The 21049-nt window shown below is 44.9% G+C and overlaps 1 long non-coding RNA gene and 4 other non-coding genes across 5 annotated transcripts; 3 read left to right on the top strand and 2 right to left on the bottom strand.

Annotated features, from left to right (window-relative positions):
• The first annotated feature begins 2048 nt into the window (after window positions 1-2048).
• Window positions 2049-2166, top strand: LOC130520080 (5S ribosomal RNA). The gene has a single exon (XR_008948636.1). It is a non-coding gene; the product is annotated as a 5S ribosomal RNA (ribosomal RNA).
• Window positions 2167-5643: 3477 nt separating this feature from the next.
• Window positions 5644-7152, bottom strand: LOC130520075 (uncharacterized). The gene is made up of 2 exons (XR_008948631.1): window positions 7079-7152; window positions 5644-6265 (listed from the first exon to the last, which is right to left on the bottom strand). It is a non-coding gene; the product is annotated as an uncharacterized LOC130520075 (long non-coding RNA).
• On the bottom strand, window positions 6576-6646 carry trnag-gcc (transfer RNA glycine (anticodon GCC)). Its single transcript has one exon. It is a non-coding gene; the product is annotated as a tRNA-Gly (tRNA).
• Window positions 7153-14047: 6895 nt separating the features above from the next.
• LOC130520081 (5S ribosomal RNA) lies at window positions 14048-14166 on the top strand. The gene has a single exon (XR_008948637.1). It is a non-coding gene; the product is annotated as a 5S ribosomal RNA (ribosomal RNA).
• A 1082-nt stretch (window positions 14167-15248) lies between these two features.
• On the top strand, window positions 15249-15367 carry LOC130520078 (5S ribosomal RNA). The gene has a single exon (XR_008948634.1). It is a non-coding gene; the product is annotated as a 5S ribosomal RNA (ribosomal RNA).
• The last annotated feature ends 5682 nt before the right edge of the window (window positions 15368-21049 follow it).

The raw sequence follows: 21049 nt of genomic DNA, 5'->3' as shown, positions 1-21049 counted from the left end.
ACGCCGAGTCACTGACTTAAAAGCACCAAAAAGCAGGTTTGAACTGCTCAGCCGTCCGTTTGAGGTTGAGGTGGAAAGCTCAGCACCAAAGCTCCAAAGGAGGTGATTGAGCTCCAATGCAGTGATGCCCTGAAGGCAACACATGGGGCAGTGGGTGCTGCGGAGTTTGCCCGTTTCCTCCCCGACACACATCCAGGCTGCTCCAACGTTGCCTGTGTGTTTGGCAGCACAGACCTGCGGGAACAACTGCTTTCTTTGATGAAGCTGAACAAAACATCACACAGAAGTGGACTTCCTGCTGAACACCTTCACTCAACTGTGAGGAGTTCCTCAGCTCAGAGCCGGACCCCCAACATTGATGAACTCGTCCAAAAGATGAGACACCACCAGTATCAGCCTCAAACAAGTGAACATTAAGCTGCAATAACACATTTACAATTATTACTCAGCTCAAGTTTAAAAGTTAAAGGTAAATATTTTTCACTGCACATGTGCCTTTTCCTTGAAGAAAGTGTTGTTTTTGCTTCATAGTTTTGCACTTTATGTTATTGTATTTCAATCCAATTATGTTCTAAAAATATTTCAGCTGAGTGAATGATAGAAAATGCTGTTATAATTTTTTTCTTTGAAGTAAATTTAGCCCACTTTTGCTAAATGAGAAAATGTACCGATGGTGCCTTGAATAATACCGCTTCATTCATTTAATGTTCATGTTATGGGGATTTTATAGAAAGCAAATTTGTCTTTTGTGCCTCTTGAAAATTAAAAATGACTGACAGAGCCATAAGAAACTATTGCTTTATTTATCTGATCATATTGTAAAATATTTGTTAGGTTTTCAGTTGGTTCAGTTTGGTTCACTAGACCAGGGGTCACCAACACGTTGCCCGCGGGCACCCGGTCGCCCGTCAGAACCACATGAGTCGCCCACCGGCCTGTTCTAAAAATAGCTCAAATAGCACCACTGACCAATGAGCTGCATCTAATTTATTTTGTTTGCTATTCTTGTTTAAATCACACTTACACATAAACTGGAAATAACAATATATTTAAAAAAACTTACTGAACTTACTGAACTATGACCTAGTATAGTTCAAAGGTCAGTATGATGCGCATGACCAAAACGTAGCGTCTACGCAGATCGCTACGACCAAACAGCCTAGCGGGCGCAGCCAAAACGAGGAGATGACTGACCCATAAAAGATGGCAGAAAAAAGAAAGAAAGACAGATCATTTTCACCACGAAAGTTTCTTTCTCCACAAGAGAAGAACTTCTCACTCTCCTGCCCTAAAGACAACTACGAGGGGAGTTGACATATATAACGAGGGCAGTTGACACATATAACGAGATGAAGGAGTAGTTTTGGTGGAGAAAAAAGTGCCGCTGGAAAAGCTGTGGTATCAGTGACTACAGACGGGGCTCCTGCTATGAGCGGTCTTCGCAAAAGCCAACTCAAGGCGGCAGATTCCTGAATTGAAAACAATATCTAAAGAACTCAAGTATCATACTAAAACACATAATATTCCATCTGTCTATCCCCAACTGAATTAACTCCACACCTATCTCATCAGATTATTTGTAACAGAATAAGCAGATAACGTAGCATTTCCCTGTTCATATCTGCTACTTGCAATTTAGAATTTGTCAATAAAACTATGCTATGACACAAACTACAGTTTATTTGGCTGCTGTGCTCCTAAAAAGAGCAGCATTTGTGGCTCATAAACCTCACAGACACTGCTATGCTCTTTAAACATTTTTATGATCGTGAATTTTTCAATCAAATATCTTCTCTTTGATAATGCCCAAAGCTGGATTCGAACTCTCCCTCTGGGGTCTTCAGGAGGTTTCAATCAGGTTGTCTGTGACAGCAATTGTCAACTGGCCCGCACCGGCCTGGGATCGATTCCCGGCCATGGCACATTGCTTTTAACTTGATTTCATTCTGTGACAAAGCAAAATGGACAACCTCCACCAGAATAAGTGTTTCAAGAAAATAAGTTTGAGTGTATTAACTTCAAAAGGCCATTTTCTTGCACCTGCTCTCGCTTACGGCCATACCACCCTGAGAACGCCCGATCTCGTCCGATCTCGGAAGCTAAGCAGGGTCGGGCTGGTTAGTACTTGGATGGGAGACCGCCTGGGAATACCAGGTGCTGTAAGCGTTTTGCACTCTTCCACTGGGTCAGCAGAGGCCGCCAGTGTTCCTGATAATTATCTAGCCCAGGGGTCGGCAACGCAAACTGTTGAAAGAGCCATATTGGACCAAGAAAACAATAACAAATCCGTCTGGAGCCGCAAAAACTGAAATGCCTTATAATGAAGGCAACACATGCTGTAAGTGTCTATATTAGCTTTATTAGCCTACTATCAAAATGATAATTAGGCTACAAATACATAACGAGCATCCTGGAGAGAATGACGCACCACGTGACCACTCTGCTGTATGGTGGTGCTTTAAGTTTAACTTCCATTATAATGAGATGTGGAAATTAAATATTTATTATACAAATTTTTACAGCATTGGAAAACTTTAAGAATGTTTTCATGTTTTTCCTCCTACAGGAATTATATTAAAACAAAAAATATATTCACACATCTTTTCCTATATTTGCTAAAGCTCCAGAGAGCCACTAGGGCGGCGCTAAAGAGCCGCATGCGGCTCTCGAGCCGCGGGTTGCCGACCCCTGCCGTAGACCTTCCAGTTGTGGGCGACACAGATCTCACATGGCATCTGAACAGTACCTCTCTTCTCTGGAGCAAATACCTCATAAAACTAAAGAATTCCAATCTTCCACGACCAATAAGGTAACACCTATTACTGCTTTTTATGACCAGTTTGCATCCTCAGTCACAAGAATGTTCCTCTTGATTGTGGGGTTAAAAAAACCAACTAGTCTGTCCTTTTTTTCCTCAGACAACCATAACAGTAAACAATGTAACACGCTTGCAGCTGTTTGAAGATGGTGGAGCTGACTGCACACTGTTGGCGCTTCACCCCTCCGGTGACCCAACACAAGGTCCGGAACCAGACTTGTGATCCCCCATCAGACGTGAAAAACAAGCAGTAAAGTGTCGTGTTTTACAACTCAGTCTTGGCTGTATACCTGCATGACGAGTGGTGGCCAGTGGATGATGTATTACGAACCACAGTCGAATCCAGACGTGGTTTGTTATCTGTAACAGAGCGTCTTTACGTCAGTGATTAACAAATTATGCTTCTTATTGTTTAGTAAATTAACTGGCCTGAAATGGAGGGGTAAAAGTACAATAGAGGAGCCTGGAGTTAAAGTACACTGCAACGGAAGATAGAAACTGGATCAACTGGAGCCTCAAAACTATGTGAAAGGCAACAGGAACATGTGAATGTAGTTTTTGGTAAATATAGGACTTGTGGGAACAGTTGGTCCTCCTAAATCAGTGTTTTTTCCTCTCCAGGTCCAGTCGATTGTGGAGAGGGTGATAGTGTTCCTGCTCAGTCGGGATGTGGACAGATCTTTGGATGAGACCGTGTGTTTCTCCCTGCACCCCCGCACCGAAAGCTGCAGCCTGTTGTGGGGAGAGTCAGGCGATCGGCTTCTACACGGTCAAACACAAAGGTGTGATGGTGGGGGTGGGAGGGAGCGGCAGCGGCAGTTTTACAGTCTTTCACAGAGAAGGTAAGCTCCAGCTACATGTATGGGGCAGACCAATGGGTAGGGATGGGCGGGGCTTAAAATGTGTATATGCGCTCACCGCCAATGCATTTAGGCTACTGTCCTGATTAGTTGGATCTGCAGAGTATGTACTGGAAGCCAATAAATAAAATTCCTGAACAACATTTAGGGCTTGTTGTTATTGATATGCTCCGTAAGGTATCCCAGAGGGGGCTGCTAAATAAAACACCTGATTATTAATTCATGTTTCAGCTCCCGTTTTTCTTTCAGGCAGCCTCTGGGACACCTGGAGGGTCAGGGCTACTTGCTGCCTGGGTTTGGACACGCCTGGTTCAAAGCCTGACATAAAAGGCACAACATCAAAGACTAAAGCTCTACTCCTAAACATAAATCCTAATATACTTAAACTATCTACTTGTGTTAGTGAAAACAGCATAACAGAATAACATAACAGAAGCTGCTAAAGTGATCTACATTTTAAACAAAAAAGTAAGAACAGGAAGACCAATGGAGAAGATACAGGAAGAGAACAAAAAGCTGCTGAGGTCAGTGACGGAGCTTCAGCATGAAGTCAGGCAGCTAAAAGAACAGCTGGCTGAGAAGGACGAGCAGTTGAGCCGGAGCACCAAAAGGCGCCAGATAAGAACAGTGGCTCATATGGACACCCTGACCCAGCTGAACCAGGCAAGGGCTGATCTCACAGTCAGCCAAGACAAGTGCTCTGATCTGGAGGAGAAGTTGCGCAGTGGAACCAATGACAGCCACCAGAGTCCGGAGCACGGAGACCACGTAGAGCTCTCCAAGAAAGAAGAGGCTCTGAAACTGCAATTCTCAGAAAAGAACAGCAGATGGAGGCGTGGATGAGCGCAGAAGCTCATTGGCGTGCAGGAAGAATTCCAGAGGAAGCTCCTGGAGGAGAAGAGAAGGACCAGCGTGAGATGAGATGCGTGAGAGAGAGGAGAAGCTGAGACAGCAGCTTGAGAGAGGGATGAGGGAAGAGAGGGACGACTGCTTGAAGAAGAAGCAGCTGACCACGTTGATCGAGTCCTGGCAGACCGAAGCTCAGCGCTGGAGAAAACACCAGTCAGAGCTGGAGGAGAAACTCCACGAACAAGAGACCCTGCGCAAACAGCAAGAGGAGGAGAGGAAGCAGGAAACTGAGCGCTTCCAAGAGAACTTCCAGCAGCTTTGGGTAAGCAGCCGCAGATTTGTTTGTCCCGTCACTCCTGGTTTTGGAAGTTTAAATGTGTGATGTGAAAACTAAAACCAATTCCTCCTTTCATCAGAACTACATTGAAAAGAGGAGAAAAAGAAGAAGAAGAAAGGGGTCTGGAGCAGGATTCTAAAATTTTGGAAAAAGTGAGCTCCAACTCTTTTCCTTGCTTCCTGCCCTCAGTAGTTTTCCACTCTACCTGTCAGCCACTCCCACCTCATCAGGCCAACTCACTCACCTGTCAGCTCCGCTGCAGCTCATCCCAGACCTGCCTGTCTTCATCCTGCCTCCCTCGCCTGTTCCCCAGGAAACCTGCCTGCTTCCTGTCTCCGACCACGCACTCTGCCTCCGTGGCTCCAGCTATAATCTGCTTCCCGGCTTCGACTCCTCTGCCTGGCCTCGACTCGTCTGCCGCTCGCCCCTCATCGGTACCTCTGCCTTGCCGCCCGGCTCTGGACCCCCCCCTCGGCCGTTCCACCAAGAGTAAACGCATTCCCTTCCCCTAATCCTAAACCCAGAGGCTCCTTTTGGGCCACTGGTCTGAAGAAGACTGTTTCCTGAAATCACGGGGCTTCATAAATGCAGAAGTTGTCCTGGAAAAAATGTTCTATGTATCTAATGGCTTTTAGTTTTGGGTATTTTTTATGCTGAAGTAATTCACAACATAATTGTGGATCCTAAAATGAGTTTTTCCATTAATATTGTAATTCATAATTTCAGACTGCTCAAATTATTTGCATCCTTATTTAAAAATGTAAAAAATGCAAACACTCTTTGAATCCAGCAGAAGATGTAGGTGTTCACACCCCCATGTGCATCTGCTTTCATTTATTTTATGCATTCTGTCATTTTTGCCATTTTCTGTTATAATTAAAATACATTGATATTTTATTGTGCTAGCCATTTTACCATTCAATCAGTGCATCCTTTTAAGTCCATCTCCAGCAAAATGAACAATTACCACAGCAATAGGACACACTGAGCTTTTTCTAAATGTTGAATAGGTGTAATAAAATGAAGTTAGAGCAACTGAGCGGGACCACAGATGCTTCAACAAGACAGAAAAGTCAGAAAGTGCTTTCAGTTGATGTGTCGTAGGCACATTGGGGGTAGATTTCTGATGACTTAATTGCTGACATAAATATTCAACTAAAAGACTAAATACAATTGGAGAAAAACAACAAAAACTAGCATTCCCACTAGCGCTGCTGTTTCAGTGGCTGGTTCTACAGAACACTGTCTTTGATCTGCTCTGATGATGAACGGTTAGGCAGCTTCTCCAGCCATCGAGGGTTGTCAGCAAACCAGGTCTTTCCACAGGCCTTGCAGCAGATTCACGAGAAAAAGATGAAATGCTGTCCACTGTGCCAACAATTACTTGAGGTCTTCCCACACCTGCAGAAACCACCAGAGGATGAGTACATCTTTGGAGACATGGCAGATTGTAGTTGACTATAGAAAATAACAGCTTATGTATGCACAGTAACTTTAAACATTAAAAACAAACGCTGTTCACCTTCGTAAGCGATATATAGAGGAGAGAGAGCGGAGAGAGAGAGAGAGAGAGAGAGCGCAGTGTCGCTGAGTCTAAAGGGGAAAAAGGCGCCTACTAGCGGCGGAAGAATCCCCCCACACACACCACAACGCTTGAATTTGATCTCATATGATCAAATTCAATAAAACATAAGATTAAGATAAAATGTTATGCATTGGCCGGGAATCGAACCGGGGCCTCCCGCGTGGCAGGCGAGAATTCTACCACTGAACCACCAATGCGTAGTTGGGCCAAAAAACCGAAATTTTTAAAGAAACTTAACCTGTTAATTAACCAGACTTAACTTAATTCTCAACTATAAACGAGAATAAAAGCGTTCCAAATAATGGCGTCTCTTGAGTAACTATGCTGCCATCTAGTGGTCAAATAGAGGTATCTACACGCATAAATTAACACGCACTTCACGTGGTAATTAACGATATAAAGCTTGGGCAGAAATTGTCACACACTTAACAGCTTAAATACGACCACAATAATGTCGTCTGACACTAAATAAAGGGTATAATCCTCAGAACAACCATCGCAATGCAACCACCCAATAACAAACAGAACCCAACTACCAAACATAACACATAAAGCAATAGCCACTAACCAAACTATAAATATGACACAGTCAGGAAAATGACTTAAAATTCGTCTGAGATAAACAATACCGTCCGAACTTCATCTGGGCCGATCTCTTCAGGCGATGAAGACAACAGGATCCGCTCTGACGCGCTCCCAATTAACGCTGACCAGTGTGGCGCGCTCAGCGCCCCTCACTGCGCATGCGCTCAGGCTGTGACCCTGGTTCCCTTGCTGTGACCCTGGTATTGCTGGATTATTACCTCCATTCCCCTGCGCAAACTGACTATTTATCAACCCTCTTTCCCAATAAAACACAAATTTCTGGCATAAAGAATAATAACTAACGCTGTATGCTTGTGCAGATTGTGGATTGAGAACAAAATTCCCATCTTTTCCTTTATTTAATAAGACGTCTACTGTAGCTTTAGGAAGGCTTAAGTACTGCGGAAAACATGTACTACAGGTCAGAAAGCTCCCGTTTGGCTTTGATGATATTTTGAGAGTTCCGTCCGAGTGTGCCTTTTTTTTAAGACCCTAACAGGTAATGTTGTGTTCATCCAACAGTTATTGTACACATCAGTGGATTAGGAGAGATTAGGAGAATCAACAGATCATAGTACACTGACGCTGGGGGTGGGTGGGGCTATGGGGTGTTCATACCCCTCTATGGACACAAGGGGGCGCTGAAGTCCACGACATATGTCAACCTTGGGCATTTCGTTACAGGCCCCGATTTACACACTGCAAGTTCTGGGTCTGCGCAAGTATTTATGGACCGGAACAGTAAGACAACGACTGCATGTCATACGCACGACTTCTGTTTTAAGTCGGGCAGTACTTTTGTAAAACGACCCTTCTTGCTAATGTGGACATTGCTCGTTGAGCAGCCCTTGGAAGTAGTCAAGTTTCGGTTCAGCGAAATCTTGTTCCGAATAATCTTCAAAATCATGGTCTCAAAAAGCAGCAGTACTTTGTCATACTGTATATCCTTTTGTTTTTATTAAATTTGAATCAGTTCTCACGGAGGATTTATTATTACTAGTGCATTTAACGTGACGGTTACGTCATTTTGCGTAAGTGACTTTAACCCAACTAATATTAGTAGCTTTCCAAATATGAGACATAATTCTAATGCACTGTGGGGATTCTCCATCCAGTCCTGTCATGGGATTATTAAAATCATTTTTTTCAGGTTGTTGATTACATGTGCAGGTGTAAGAAAGTGATCTGTACACAGGCGAGATCACCATGTATCCCGTAGACCAGGGGTCGGCAACGCAAACTGTTGAAAGAGCCATATTGGACCAAGAAAACAATAACAAATCCGTCTGGAGCCGCAAAAACTGAAATGCCTTATAATGAAGGCAACACATGCTGTAAGTGTCTATATTAGCTTTATTAGCCTACTATCAAAATGATAATTAGGCTACAAATACATAACGAGCATCCTGGAGAGAATGACGCACCACGTGACCACTCTGCTGTACGGTGGTGCTTTAAGTTTAACTTCCATTATAATGAGATGTGGAAATTAAATATTTATTATACAAATTTTTACAGCATTGGAAAACTTTAAGAATGTTTTCATGTTTTTCCTCCTACAGAAATTATATTAAAACAAAAAATATATTCACACATCTTTTCCCTATATTTGCTAAAGCTCCAGAGAGCCACTAGGGCGGCGCTAAAGAGCCGCATGCGGCTCTCGAGCCGCGGGTTGCCGACGCCGAATCAGAATCAGAATCAGAATCAGAATCAGGTTTATTGCCATTGTTCATGTAATACAGTACACAGTATTACACAAACTAGGAATCTGTCTTGGTGTGACGCTGCGACATTCAACATAAAGAAGACAACACTAGAATAAGATAAATAAAATAAAATAAGACATATACAGTATATACATAAATGGTAAGAAATAGTGCAGGTCAATGCAGGAGTAATGTATTGTTCGTGAGTCCGACTGGCTGCTGTTCATGGTGCTTAAGTGATCAGTCACTTGGTGTTCAGCAGCCTGATGGCAGAGGGGAAGAAGCTGTTCATGTAGCGGGAGGTTTTGGTCCGAATGGACCGTAGTCTCCTGCCTGAGGGGAGGGGGGAAAACAGTCCGTGACCAGGGTGGGAAGGGTCGGCCGTGATCCGACCTGCAGGCCTCCAGGTCCTGGAGATATACAGGTCCTGGATGGATGGAAGCCTGCAGCCCATCACCTTCTCGGCAGCGCGCATGACGCGCTGCAGCCTTAGTCTGTCCCTGACGGTGGCACCAGCATAGCACCATGATGGAGGAGGTGAGGATGGACTCGATGATGGCCGTATAAAACTGCGCCAACATCCTGGGAGGCAGTTTGAGCTTCCTCAGCTTCCGTAGGAAGAACATCCTTTGCTGGGCCTTCTTGATGAGGGAGCTGATGGTTGGCTCCCACTTAAGGTCCCGGGTTATGGTGGTGCCCAGGAAGCGGAAGGAGTCCGCGATGGTGATGGGGGAGTCCATGAGGGCAAGGGGGGGCAAAGGGGCTGTGACTTTCCTGAAGTCCACAATCATCTCCACTGTCTTCTGAGCATTCAGCTGCAGGTTGTTGTGTCCGCACCAGGACACCAGTCGAGCCACCTCCCTCCTGTAGGCAGTCTCATCGCCATTGGAGATGAGCCCGATGAGGGTGGTGTCATCCGCAAACTTGATCAGCTTGACAGACTGGTGGCTTGAGGTGCAGCAGTTAGTGTACAGGGAGAAGAGGAGGGGGGAAAGTACACAGCCCTGGGGTGATCCAGTGCTGATGGTGACGGAGTCCGAGACTCTTCCCCAGCCGCACATACTGCCTCCGATCCGTCAGGAAGTGAGTGATCCACCTGCAGAGGGAGGCAGGCACACTAAGCTGGGACAGCTTGTCCTGTAGCAGAGCGGGGCGGATGGTGTTGAACGCAGAGCTGAAGTCCACGAACAGGATCCTCGCGTAGGTTCCCGGGGAGTCCAGATGCTGCAGGATGGAGTGAAGGGCCAGGTTGACCGCGTCGTCCACAGATCTGTTGGCTCTGTAGGCGAACTGCAGTGGATCCAGGAGGGGGGTGGTGATGGACTTGAGGTGTGGCAGGATCAGGCGCTCTAAGGACTTCATGACTACAGAGGTGAGCGCCACAGGTCTGTAGTCGTTAAGCCCGGTGATCCATGGCTTCTTGGGGACAGGGACGATGGTTGAGGTTTTGAGGCAGGCTGGCACCTGGCACGACTCCAGGGAGGAGTTGAAGATGTCTGTGAAGACAGGAGTCAGCTCCTCTGCGCGGTGCCTCAGGGTGGAGGGAGACACGCCGTCCGGGCCAGGGGCCTTGCGCGGGTTCAACCTGGCAAACTGCCTGCGCACATCCTGTTCACTGATGGTGAATGGTGGGGGGGAGGAGGGGGGAACTGGTGGTAAGTGATGGGGGGGGACTGATGGTGAGTGATACCCGGCGAGCGAAAAGCTGTATAAGCCCAGCCAGTCATATGCGCCATTCAATCTTTCGACAGCCAGTCGCGTCGCCGATCCAATCTTTCGACAGCCAGTCGCGTCGCCGATCCAATCTTTCGACAGCCAGTCATACGCGCCATTCAATCTTTCAACAGCCAAGCATATGCGCTTTTCAATCTTTCAACAGCCAATCATCTGCGCGATTCAATCTTTCAACAGCCAATCATATACGCGATTCAATCTTTCGACGTCCCGCCTTAACTTAAACTGCGGTCTCAAACTTTGGAAAAGCCAATCGATCCTAGAGTTGATTTATTATTTAAAAGTCTGCCCGCTGTTTATTCCGGACATCTCCGTGGATGTTGACAAGGTACGTGCGCAAATTGCGGTCTGTTATTCGTTACGTTTTTTTTTCATTTCACATAAAATATCACCGTAAATGCTTAATGCAATATGTCCAAGTCATGTCAGGCATTTGTAACGCTAATGTAACTTGATCATCGGGAGTTTTGCAGTAAAGTTTGTGCAGTTGCTGCCATAGCTTTAGCTGGTTGTATTTTTTTTTCTGCCGATGAAATTGCTTGTTTTCTTTGGCAGTTGTACGCTGGACTGCATCGTTTCTGATTACTTGTTATAACATTATGTTATGTTACGACAGACACAAGAAATGGCATGACCTTTACACTCAGGTGAAACGACCAACCTAAAACGACTTACATTAATCATTTCAGATAGCAGACTACATTTTTCCCTCAGGTATAGACAGAAAGGATATAATCTATCTAGATTTATAACTATTAGCAGGATAAAAATACCTCTGAAGAACTTAACACGGTTAACTGTTACATTCAGCAGGGTGTTTACACATTTATTAGTCAGCTATTATGTTATGTGAAACAAGAGTAAGTTTTTTTGTTGTTACAGATAGAAAAGTGCCCTCTGCAGCTGAGTTATGTTATGTTATAACATGACAGAAAATGTCTACCAAAAAAACCTCCAGCCATGCCTCCTCCACCTCCAGCTGGGCCTCCTCTTCAGTCATCTACAGTTTTGCTTCAGCCCCAGCTTCCTTCTTCCATGTCCTCTTCACAACAGGATGTAAGTGATAAATAAATAAATTCTCAGTCGATCTATAGATCACCTTCCACCTTCCCCAACTATTCTATCCTGCCGGCTCCCCGGTGAATCCTGTCTGCTGTCTATTCCTGATAATAAAGCTGTGTTCCGTCGAACTCCGGTGTTGCATTTGGGTTCTCGTCGGGTCCCTGACATCTGTCTGTCTGCAAGAATTCAAGTAGTGACAAGGAAATTGTGATGCCACAGAAGCTAAATATCAGTTTTTATTTTCCAGGCTGGAGACAACCGCAGCATTCCTGGAATGGACCGTGTAGATGAACTGGCTGAATACTTGGTGGAGCTACGAGAGCAGACGGGATTGACCCTGAACAATCAACAAGTTGGCACCATTCTGGTTTGTGGCAGAGTCTTGACAAATTTGACAAAGACAGGATTGTGTATGCTGCAAGACATCAGGACCGGTTGCTAACTGGGCGGTTCAGGTCTCCTAAAAAGAAGGCTGTGTTCACTCCTGGGGTGGAAAGTACAAAACGGTGTGTTCTTGGCTCAAGTGGTTCACCAGCTCAGTGGCCAAACTGCTGTCGCCTGATTGAGACCATCTTCGTGAGGCTGTGCAACATTCATACGAGCCCCAAAAAAGAGGACAACACAGCGTATCTCGATGGTCTCTAATTTTACAGGATTACAAAAAGATCCGGCAGCTGGTTCTGTGCAATGGGACGCTAATGCAGCAGACAACCCTCCAACGTGTTGGAGTGAACCAGACCACCCTCATGCAGTGGAATAACCAACGGTTGAAGGGTCAGGAGGCGTCTTCTTTTGCAAGGTGTGCAACGGCCAGCTGACCCATTGCCCTGTGCAAAAACAAAACCCATCTCTCTGCCACAGTACCAACGCCAGCCCCCAGTTTACCAGCTGCACACCTACAACATGCCAGCAAATACAGCTGGACAGGCAAAACCTAGGTTACGGCAAATTGATCCTGCAGTTGCCTCCAGTGGACCATCAGCCACCCTCTTCAGTACAAAGGAAAAATATACTGTCCAAACACTGAGGCTCTCACCAAGGAACAGTGTCTGAAGCAGATGAGACAGTAATGCAATATTGTTACTTTTAATATGCTTATCCCTGTGGGCTGTTCTGCCCTTTGAGTTCCACTGCAAGTTTTACATCTTATTTCATAGTTGTATCAAGGTTTCATTGGGGTTTGATTTGTTTCTTTGACAATTTCAGCTTTATAAATGCTTAAATGTGAATGTCATTTTGTTCACAATTGTACATACATATTCTCTTTGTTATAAATTAAAATTTTTACAAAAATAATTCTATCATTTTTGGGTCCGGGTGGGATTCGAACTTCTGTCTTTCCTTCTCTTCTTCCCCCTTTTTTCCCCTTCTTCCCCATCTTATACAGACTACTGTTCCCCAGCTTCTAAGCAGGGTCGGGCCTGGTTAGTACTTGGATGGGAGACCGCCTGGGAATACCAGGTGCTGTAAGCTTTTTGCACTCTTCCACTGGGTCAGCAGAGGCCGCCAGTGTTCCTGATAATATCCAGCCAGATGTAATTCACTTCTTAAGTACTTCTAACATTGAGATTTAATGTTGCACTATTGTACATCGTTTGAGATTTAATATTTTATGAGTGTGTTTGTGTGTGTGTGTGTGTGTGTGTGTGTGTGTGCGTGCGTCCGTGCGTCCGTGTGTGTTTGTGTTTAAATAAAATGGAATTTCCCACTTTGGTCCACACTATTGTCAACATTTCTGTCTTCAAAAAAAGCCAACTCAAGGCGGCAGATTCCGGAATTGAAAACAATATCTAAAGAACTCAAGTATCATACTAACAACACTAATATTCCATCTGTCTATCCCCAACTGAATTAACTCCACACCTATCTCATCAGATTATTTGTAACAGAATAAGCAGATAACGTAGCATTTCCCTGTTCATATCTGCTACTTGCAATTTAGAATTTGTCAATAAAACTATGCTATGACACAAACTACAGTTTAATAGACTGCTGTGCTCCTAAAAAGAGCAGCATTTGTGGCTCATAAATCTCACAGACACTGCTATGCTCTTTAAACATTTTTATGATCGTGAATTTTTCAGTCAAATATCTTCTCTTTGATAATGCCCAAAGCTGGATTCGAACTCTCCCTCTGGGGTCTTCAGGAGGTTTCAATCAGGTTGTCTGTTACAGCAATTGTCAACTGGCCCGCACCGGCCCGGGATCGATTCCCGGCCATGGCACATTGGTTTTAAGTTGATTTCATTTATCGGAGTTGAATCTTGTTTGATTTTTTTGAAGGCGTTTCACCTCTCATCCAAGAGCCGATCTACGCAGATTTGATGATATGGCGCTCATAGGCTATATAGCCTTTTCTTTTTTGGGAGAAATGGATTGGAGGCTGCTCCAACATTGACGTTTGGACTGTGACAAAGCAAAATGGACAACCTCCACCAGAATAAATGTTTCAAGAAAATAAGTTTGAGTGTATTAACTTCAAAAGGCCATTTTCTTGCACCTGCTCTTGCTTACGGCCATACCACCCTGAGAACGCCCGATCTCGTCCGATCTCGGAAGCTGAGGAGGGTCGGGCCTGGTTAGTACTTGGATGGGAGACCGCCTGGGAATACCAGGTGCTGTAAGCTTTTTGCACTCTTCCACTGGGTCAGCAGAGGCCGCCAGTGTTCCTGATAATTATCCAGCCAGATGTAATTCACTTCTTAAGTACTTCTAACATTGAGATTTAATGTTGCACTATTGTACATCGTTTGAGATTTAATATTTTATGAGTGTGTGTGTGTGTGTGTGTGTGTGTGTGTGTTGTGTGTGTGTGTGTGTGTGTGTGTGTGTGTCTGTGTGTGTGTGCGTGCGTGCGTCCGTGCGTGCGTGTTTGTGTGTTTGTGTTTAAATAAAATTGAATTTCCCTCTTTGGTCCACACTATTGTCAACATTTCTGTCTTCAAAAAAAAGCCAACTCAAGGCGGCAGATTCCTGAATGGAAAACAAGATCTAAAGAACTCAAGTATCATACTAACAACACTAATATTCCATCTGTCTAACCCCAACTGAATTAACTCCACACCTATCTCATCAGATTATTTGTAACAGAATAAGCAGATAACGTAGCATTTCCCTGTTCATATCTGCTACTTGCAATTTAGAATTTGTCAATAAAACTATGCTATGACACAAACTACAGTTTAATAGATGGCTTTGCTCCTAAAAAGAGCAGCATTTGTGGCTCATAAACCTCACAGACACTGCTTTGCTCTTTAAATATTTTTATGATCGTGAATTTTTCAATCAAATATCTTCTCTTTGATAATGGCCAAAGCTGGATTCGAACTCTCCCTCTGGGGTCTTCAGGAGGTTTCAATCAGGTTGTCTGTTACAGCAATTGTCAACTGGCCCGCACCGGCCCGGGATCGATTCCCGGCCATGGCACATTGGTTTTAAGTTGATTTCATTTATCGGAGTTGAATCTTGTTTGATTTTTTTTGAAGGCGTTTCACCTCTCATCCAAGAGCCGTTCTAGGCAGATTTGATGATATGACGCTCATAGACTATATAGCCTTTTCTTTTTTGGGGGAATGGATTGGAGGCTGCTCCAACATTGAGGTTTGGACTGTGACAAAGCAAAATGGACAACCTCCACCAGAATAAGTGTTTCAAGAAAATAAGTTTGAGTGTATTAACTTCAAAAGGCCATTTTCTTGCACCTGCTCTCGCTTACGGCCATACCACCCTGAGAACGCCCGATCTCGTCCGATCTCGGAAGCTAAGCAGGGTCGGGCCTGGTTAGTACTTGGATGGGAGACCGCCTGGGAATACCAGGTTCTGTAAGCATTTCGCACTCTTCCACTGGGTCAGCAGAGGCCGCCAGTGTTCCTGATAATTATCCAGCCAGATGTAATTCACTTCTTAAGTACTTCTAACATTGAGATTTAATGTTGCACTATTGTACATCGTTTGAGATTTAATATTTTATGAGTGTGTGTGTGTGTCTGTGTGTGCGTGCGTGCGTGCGTGCGTGTGTGTTTGTGTTTAAATAAAATTGAATTTCCCACTTTGGTCCACACTATTGTCAACATTTCTGTCTTCAAAAAAAAGCCAAATCAAGGCGGCAGACTCCTGAATTGAAAACAATATCTAAAGAACTCAAGTATCATCCTAACAACACTAATATTCCATCTGTCTATCCCCAACTGAATTAACTCCACACCTATCTCATCAGATTATTTGTAACAGAATAAGCAGATAACGTAGCATTTCCCTGTTCATATCTGCTACTTGCAATTTAGAATTTGTCAATAAAACTATGCTGACACAAACTACAGTTTAATAGATGGCTGTGCTCCTAAAAAGAGCAGCATTTGTGGCTCATAAACCTCAAAGACACTGCTATGCTCTTTAAACATTTTTGTGATCGTGAATTTTTCAATCAAATATCTTCTCTTTGATAATGCCCAAAGCTGGATTCGAACTCTCCCTCTCGGGTCTTCAGGAGGTTTCAATCAGGTTGTCTGTTACAGCAATTGTCAACTGGCCCGCACCGGCCCGGGATCGATTCCCGGCCATGGCACCTGTTACCGGCGCCAGAGCTAGGGGTCTCTGGTCCGGCAGCATGAGCCACTCAGGCGGCGGGCGCTGAGCGGCTGAGCTACGGTATAACTACCTGTGGATCCAAACACACGACACGAGAGTTGTCAGCTCACGCTACTGCTGCGCAGTGTATTTTATTCTTTGCACATGCGCAGAGCAAAAGCAGAGCATAGACTGTTTGCTTGGACCCACTGGTGTTACAGCACCCTCTACTGGTGTTACAGCACCCTCTACTGGTGCAAAGTGGCAATGATTTCTGCAAACCGTATAAAGGTTCAAATATTAAAATGAAAAAGAGGGGGTGTCTGTTAACATAATAAACTATATGTGGCTATTTCAGACCCACTACACTCTCCCCTGCTTCAAGAGATGTCTCCAGACATCTAGAACCAAACTAACAAAAATATTAAAAGAAAATGTCTCAAAACAGTCTAATTGTCAACGTACAGTTATGTGTGTATATGTATAAGTGTGTGCCAGTGTAGGTGTGTATGTGTAAGCATGTGTGTGTAAGTGTGTGCAGGTGTAGGTGTGTATGTGTACAGTGAAGTCTGGTCTCGTCTGTCCTTCAAGTCTTTGTGTGTCTCTAGCATGTCCACACTGCTTGTGCAGGGTAGAAACAATGGGCCCGATTCACCAATATGTTCTTAAGAATCTTCTTAGATTCTTTCTTAAGTTGTCCTTAAGAAGTTTTTTAAGAAAACCCTACGTCGGATTCATCAACGCGTTCGTAAACCCCAGAATTGTTCGCAGCTGTGTTCTTAGATTGATGAAGCCATCTGTCGTAAGTTGAAAGCACGTGCCAGGTGAGTCTAATTAACATACGATTAGCATAAGTCACCGCCCACTAATGCCCATAAAAGGAACTGCAGCAGGACCCTGTAGACAGAGCAAAAAGCAGCCAAATGCCCAAAGCTTGCCTCTCCACGCCTGATTTCTGACGCCGTGTTGCACAATCAAGAAAGGATGGCTAACACGCTTGATAAAATTGCCTCAACCCTGATGACTATAGCCAACACGCTTAAAGAAATCAACGAGAATGTAAAAAAAATAAACGTGTAAAAGCTGTGCTCGGATTGTGACAATAATGGATTTTATTCACAAACGGGCAATTAATCGCGCTCGACGTGAAACGCGTGCCTGCAGTCTGGCCTTGTTTGCCCCATGCATTGTCACGCAGGCGCACATCCTCACGAGGTGTGGTCTGTCCAAAACACATCCAGCGCCCCTTTAACATGCCGATGGTGCGTTCAATGGTGGAGCGACTGCGCGCATGCATCTGATTGAATAAAACTCCTGTGGAGTCTGAGGGTTGGTCAGTGGTGTCAACAACCAGGGCATATCCTCGATCCCCTAATAAAATAAATCAAGATAAAATCAAATAAAAAGACGGTTTTGGCATGGTTTCCTATTGGTTGATTAATGTTAAGTCATTGGCACATTTACGTAATTTTAAAATTCTCCGTAAATCACCAAAAATAGGAAATAAACAAATAAATAAATAAATATGACAGAATTATCATTGTAATATTGAATTTATTGAACTGCACAAGGGAAGAAAACACAACCATGCCAACATGTCGGCACGGAAATGTGCGCAAGAGTACTCCTGAGTGTTCGTAGGATTTGTTCTTACCTATGAATAAATCCAGGATAAGAAGAAATTGGTGAATGCCACAATCTTCGTCAACTGTTCGTAAGTGGGACTTAAGAACAAATTTGTTCGTAAGAACGCTTCATGAATCTGGCCCAATGTTCGGGGACAGCTGGGTAAAAGGAGGGTATGGGACATGGATTGAGGGGTAATGGGAGATGAGACATGGGGTAAGGGGCATAGGCGAACATCAGGTTTGCACCTGGTCCCCAAGACTGGTATGATGGTTGTCCAAGAGTGTCATATGTGAGCATTTCTCGAGGTCTCTGTGCTCGAGCTGACCTCCTCACAGGTTGCACTTCCTCCTCAGACAGTTCCACTGCAGGCTCATCATTGTCCTCCTGCTCTCTTGAATCAGCCTCCTCCGCAGTGTCATCAGTTATGAGTTCTCCTTGCACTTCCTGAGCTGGTGGTGGAACAGCTGCCTGCTGGTCTGGTGTCTGCACTGGATCTGGGACGGTGACAGGATCACGTTGTTGTTCAGTTGACATTTCAGTATGTCTCAGTGGTTGAAACTCTGGGGCTATAGGTCGGAGCTCATCTGGTGGGTTAGACTGAGGACTTGCCGGTCTGACTCTCCTCCTGCTATATACTGGAATTGTTCGAAGGCAATATGTGTATTCCTCCTCTTCCTCAGAGTGTTCAGACTCCTGCTCCACTGTCTCTCTGTTGTTTCTGTAACAGTCTGTCTGTCTTTGTCTCTGTCTAGGTGCGGACTGACTCGGTGGGACTTCTAAAGGCAAATCATTAACAGGTAGCAGAAGGTTGCGATGCAGCACACGGAGAGTGCGTTCTCCTGTATCTGGTTGAACTCTGTAAACAGGTCCGTCTCCCATCTTTTCAACCACTCGATGAACCTTTTTCTCCCAATAAGCTCTAAGTTTGCCCGGACCACCCCTCTCCGACAGATTCCTGACAAGCACACGATCTCCAGGCTGCAGTGTAATACCTTACACATGCTGATCATAATACTTCTTTCCCTTAGCTGAACGCTTCCCACTGGTTTCTGAAGCAATTTTGTATGCTTCCTGCATACGTGAAGCCCATTTCTGTGCATACTCTTGCCTGGACCGTGGTCCCTCTTCAGGTTTCAAGTCAAAGAGCAGATCTACAGGCAAGCGTGGAGCTCTACCATAAAGAAGAAAAAATGGTGAATAACCTGTTCCCTCATGTCTTGTACAGTTGTACGCGTGGACAATGTGAGGTAGGTGATCCTTCCACTCTGTTTTTTTCTCCTCCTGCAGAGTGCGGAGCATCTGTAGAAGTGTCCTGTTCAGGCGCTCGACAGGATTCCCCTGCGGATGGTAGGGAGTGGTTCGTGAGTGGGAAATTCCTGCGAGCTGCTGAAGTCTCTGGAAGAGACTGTTTTCAAACTCCCGGCCCTGATCATGATGTAGCTTTGCAGGGTACCCGAAGCGAGGGATAAAGTCATAGAAGATTTTCTCGGCTGCTGTTCTGCCAGATTTGTTTTTTGTGGCATAAGCTTGACCGAGTAAACCGAGTAAAGTGATCTACCAGGACTAAAATGTACTCATAACCACCTTTACTCTGTTCAAGATGTAAATAATCAATTGAGATGAGCTCAAATGGGGCACTGGTTGTTATAGAACCCATAGGTGCTCTCTCTGGTCTGTTTGGATGTTTTTGTTTAATACACTGACACTGGCGAATCACATAATCTTCTATGTCCTGTTGCATAAAAGGCCAATAAAACCTTTCTCGTGCTAAATGTATGACTTTATCAGCGCCCACATGTCCCATGTCATCATGCAGGTGTTTTAACACGGTGGCCTTCAGTTTACTTGGGAGAACCAACTGTTTCCTCTGTCCTGTCTGTCTGTACAAAATCCCTTTGTCAAGTCTGAGTCTGTTCCATTCGTGTACCAGTCTGCGTGTTTCTCGTCCCATTTGTCTCTTTCCTTTATCCTGAGGACTCCATCCATTTTTCTTTAGGTTTATCACCTCACAGATAGGAGCATCTTCTTTCTGTGCATCTCTGACACTCTCTGGTGTGATGACAGGGGTGCCTCCAAAGTGTGCGTCATTTACATCCGACTGCAGCTGTAATGCAGCCACCCACGGCACATCACCGTCTTTTACAGCTGTGTCTCCCTGCCAGATGGCGGAGACTACATCAGGGGACACTGTCTCTGTGAACTCTTTCAGGTGACCATCAAGATGCACTGGGTGTCTTGACAGGGTGTCAGCATCAGTGTTGACTTGCCTGGACGATATTTGATGATGAAATGAAAGTCGGCTAATTCACCCACCCAACGATGTCCGACTGCGTTCAACCTGGCTGAGCTCAAAACATATGTAAGGGGGTTATTATCCGTGTATACTGTGAAAGTGGGGGCGTAATAGAGGTAATCTCTAAATTTATCACAGATTGCCCACTTTAACGCCAGGAACTCAAGCTTGCTAGAATGGAGATGGTAGTTTTTCTCAGCAGGCGTGAGTGTCCTGGAGCCATAAGCAATAACCCGGAGCTTGTTTCCCTGCTGTTGATAGAGCACAGCACCCAGACCTTCGTTCGAGGCATCTGTGTGGAGTACAAAAGGTAAGTCATAGTCTGGATAAGCCAAAATGGGTGGACTGGTTAACATATCCACCAGGCGTGATACTACAGCACTATGATCTGGTGTCCAATAAACAGGTGTTTTGGATAAGAGCTGACCACTCTTAGTATTTTTTGACTTAACCTTGGTAGCTCTCTGGCTAGGCTCACTAGGACTCTCTATCAGCTGAAACAGAGGTCTTGCTATCCTAGAAAAGTCCTGTATGAATGTTCTGTAATAGCCTAAAAAACCTAAGAGGGCTCTGACCTCTCCCACATTCTTTGGCTCTTTCTCTTTCAAATGCTGAACTGCCTCAATATCTTCAGGGTCAATCTGAACACCTTCGCGAGTCACTAAGCGTCCTAAATACCTGACCTGGCTTTTAAACAGGTCACATTTTTTTGGACGTAATTTGATACCATACTCTCGCAGGCGACAGAGCACCCGTCTCAGATCTTCAACATGGTCATGAAAAGTCTTGGAAAAACAGAGAACGTCGTCCAAATATGGAGAACAGCACTCGTCCCTTAACCCGTCAAGAACTCCCTCCATACATCTTTGAAAAGCCGCTGGGGCGTTTGTTAGACCAAATGGGAGGCGGGTCCACTCATAAAGCCCCCAGGGTGTGCTAAAGGCAGTCAGATGTCTGGAGCTCTCATCGACAAACCCTTGATGGTATGCACTACCCTGGTCGAGTATGGAGAACCATGAGGA

Source organism: Takifugu flavidus, unplaced genomic scaffold, assembly GCF_003711565.1.
Source record: "Takifugu flavidus isolate HTHZ2018 unplaced genomic scaffold, ASM371156v2 ctg276, whole genome shotgun sequence".
NCBI lineage: Eukaryota > Metazoa > Chordata > Actinopteri > Tetraodontiformes > Tetraodontidae > Takifugu > Takifugu flavidus.
Note: the sequence above shows the minus strand (reverse complement) of the source record. Positions and strands in the feature narration are given on the sequence as shown.